Source organism: Sinocyclocheilus anshuiensis, unplaced genomic scaffold (genome assembly GCF_001515605.1).
Source record: "Sinocyclocheilus anshuiensis isolate Anshui unplaced genomic scaffold, SAMN03320099.WGS_v1.1 scaffold92, whole genome shotgun sequence".
Taxonomy (NCBI): Eukaryota; Metazoa; Chordata; class Actinopteri; order Cypriniformes; family Cyprinidae; genus Sinocyclocheilus; species Sinocyclocheilus anshuiensis.
Genome location: NW_015555718.1, coordinates 200,535 through 204,001, shown reverse-complemented (window position 1 = coordinate 204,001; position 3,467 = coordinate 200,535). Strand labels below are relative to the sequence as shown.

At 38.1% G+C, this 3,467-nt stretch overlaps 1 protein-coding gene across 2 annotated transcripts in view; it reads left to right on the top strand.

Moving 5' to 3' along the window:
* Positions 1-66: 66 nt before the first annotated feature.
* LOC107672345 (protein LBH-like) overlaps positions 67-3,467 on the top strand; it is a 14,393-nt gene continuing 10,992 nt past the window's right edge. The window contains exon 1 of one of the 2 annotated variants that reach the window (XM_016465496.1): positions 67-119. The gene's annotated coding sequence lies outside the window, so the exon portion shown is untranslated. Of the gene's footprint in view, positions 120-1,970; positions 2,074-3,467 lie in introns of those variants that run through there. The other variant, XM_016465494.1, reaches the window with a different exon arrangement.

Genomic DNA, 3,467 nt, shown 5'->3' with positions numbered 1-3,467 from the left:
CACACACACACACACACACACACACACACACACACACACACACACACACAGAGTGCTCTCAGTCCAGAGATCTGCTGGATTGTATCTCCATCTAGTGGAGATTCTGGAGTTGTTTGTAAGTTGTTTGTGAGTAAGTTGATTTTCTTTCTGTTTTAAAGATTGTTTGAGAATGTAGGAGAACATAACTTCATTAATTTGTGTTTCCTGCTCGCTAAATTTCACATACAGAAACTAAAATCTGGCTCTAAATCTCTCTTGTCTTTATTCAAACCTGGCAACACATCCCTTACTCCAAAAAAAAAAAAAACACAAAAAAACAAAACAAAAAACAAAACATGGTTACTATAGTTAAACCATGCTAACCACAAATTAACCATGGTACTTGCAGTGAAACTGTGGTTATACCTCCTAAAGCCCAGAAACAAAAGGTTTTGTGAATTTAGTATTTTTTCATGTCATTACATTGTTTAGAGCATAAGAAAAAAAATTACAATTTTGAAAAATGATATTTTATGCTATAGACCAGGATAAAAAGACAAGAATGAACGTGAATAGGCAAAAACAATAAATCATTTTTAGGTTTCAGGATTTTTTTTTTATACCAAACTTTGTATAAAGATGATTCTCAACTATGTTATGAAAGATATAACAGAATGATATCCCATTTTGCTTTATGCAGTATGTGTGTAAAATGGACATAAGAGCGTTTACAATGTGCATCACTGTATCTAATTTGCATATTGATGTTCCTGGGGCCACATGTAATGAAAAAAGGAAGAGTAATAATGGGAGCAACAATTAGCCAGATTTTCATAATAATATCTCATGTTTCATAGGGATATAGAAATATAATTTCTTTCCCTATTGATTGGTTGTGTCTCCCAGAATGCGTCATGCACACAGTTGTATTGCTGCTGTCTCTGCAGTGGACATGCATGAAATCAGTCCTGTTTCATAACAGAAAATCTGGTTTTGATTTGAAACCCCATTACATTTGCCTGAGATTAGTTTAAAAATTAGTCAAATGTAAATACAAAATATTATCATAAGTGTTAAATTTGATCACTGAATGAATAGTGGTCTTAATGTTTTAATTTAAGGGATCTGTGTTGTACTTTCTTTCTTCATTCGTTCTTTGTTTTAGAGATACTGGTCTCTAGCGTAACTCGTTTTGTCTTCACTTTGCTCAAGCTTTTGAAGTGTTTGCATCTGTGTTCTGTCAGCTCTCAATGTGAGCTACTTCTGATACCAGCCGAGAGATGGCGCTGTTCACCAGCCGTTCCTCACAAACACAGCATGTGTATTCGCATATTGTTCTCTCTTTTAATGTGTATGTGAGTGTAGATGTCAGCTGCATCATATATGTCTAAAGGATTACTAAAGGATTGTCTAATTAACTTATTGTTATTGAAATAATGCTTACTGTATGGCACTTTTTAAGTTTAAATTTGAAATGCTACTATAATTTATGTTTTATATAAATGATTGCAGGTATTATTACATACTATAATTTGTATAACATATAAATAATAATAATAATAATAACACTGAAAGCTGCGTGTCGAGTGCGTGTTGAGTAGATGACGTCATCGCGTAGCGCTCATTGGCTTTGCACGATGATGTTTTGTTGCGCTATCGTTCATCTTTTTTTATACTGCGAAAATACTACCTAAATGACATCTGGACATAATATGCGATTTTAATGATATTACAGGAATTCAACTGAAGAAGCGGATGGAAAACTTACAGATATGGCCTATAAATACATTGAATTACTTGTTCATTTAAAGAATAAAAGCAGCGGCATCTCCAGCTGCATTCAGTGTGTTTTCCTTTATGTGGATCGCAGATCTGAGTTTTCTAACCTGCACTTTTTCACTCATTGACGAGCTCGGTGTCATTGAGGAATTCTGCGAGCGCGGTGCGGCGTGGGCGTGGCTTCCGCTACTGGCCACGCCTCCTGAATAAAAGCCCGCACGCAGACCCAGCAGATGATGAAGTGCGCTCGTGACGCTCGCCGTCTGAAGATCCAGCGATATTTCCATTGACTAGCAGCGGCTGATGAGCTCGCAGGTGAGATCTGATCATCCTCTCTTAACTCATGCATTGCGTTGTTTTGAGCAGCTTATGGCACTAAATATGGCATTCAGCTCGTTTATCAGTCAGTGTGTGCTTGGCTCCATCATTCAGCGCTGCTCGGTCAGTCTGAGTCACGTCTTCATTCCTCTGAAGAAGCAAAGGTCACGTTCCGTCATGAATCGCTTTCGCTCACTCACATTTCCACAGACGCGTGTTTCCATCTGCAGCACCACAGAAGCTTCCAGCAGTGCTGTTTCACCTGCAGCTTCCCAGATCTCCTGCTCCTGCTCCTCGTGACTCTGTTGAATGAAGATCATTAGTTTAGTTCTTGCAAGCTCTCGCATTGAGTGCAATCCTTCACATGTGCTCCACAGATTGCTGATGAAGAGCTTGCATGTAAGAGCAGATTAATATATGAGGGCGATTCCAAAGACATGCACACCTCATCATTTTTCTTTGAATTAACATTTTGTCACAGCTTCAGTGTTCGAGCTCATTCAGATGAAGCCACTTTTATGTCTACAGAGCTTTCAAAACAGCTTCACATTAATAAACGGGGAAAAACAGTTGATGTTGTAAAATTCATCAGTTATCAAACACGTTCAGTTTCAGCTGAGAAGCAGCTCTGCAGAAGAGCTCCGTCACCTTGCCAGGCTCTTCCAGTGTCTCCTCAGCTGGATGTGTGGCTCGTCATGTGCTGTGTTTGAAGCTAATGATCTGAACCTGTGTCTGTGATGCTCTGCTCAGCCAGTGTCACACGAGTTCACCAAAGCGGCATTTATTAGATCAAAAATACAGTAAAAACTGTGAAATATTATTAGAATGTAAAATATCAGTTTTCTATGTGAATATGTGTTAAGCTGTAATGTATTTCTGTGATGCGCAGCTGTATTTTCAGCATCATTACTCCAGTCTTCAGTGTCACATGATCTTCAGAAATCATTCTAATATGCTGATTTGCTGCTCAACAAACATTTCTGATTATTAGCAATGTTGAAAACAGTTGTGCTGCACAATATTTTTGTGGAAACCGTGATGCATTTGATTTTTCAGGATTCACAGATGAATAGAAAGTTCAATAGAACAGCATTTATTTGAAATAGAAATCTACTGTAACATTATAAATGTCTTTTCTGTCACTTTGGATCAATTTAATGCAGCCTTGACGAATAAAATGATTAATTTCTTAAAAACAAATCTTACTGAGCCCAAACTTTTGAACAGTAGTGTTTGTCGGAGGTGTTTCTCCTGCAGTGAATCAGAGCTGAAGATGATGGGAAATAATCAGTCGATCAGCTGATACTGAAACACACGGCTGAGATTCAGAGGTGTGAGTGTGAGTGTGTGAGTGTGTGTGTGTGTGTGTGTGTGTGTGTGTGTGTGTGTGT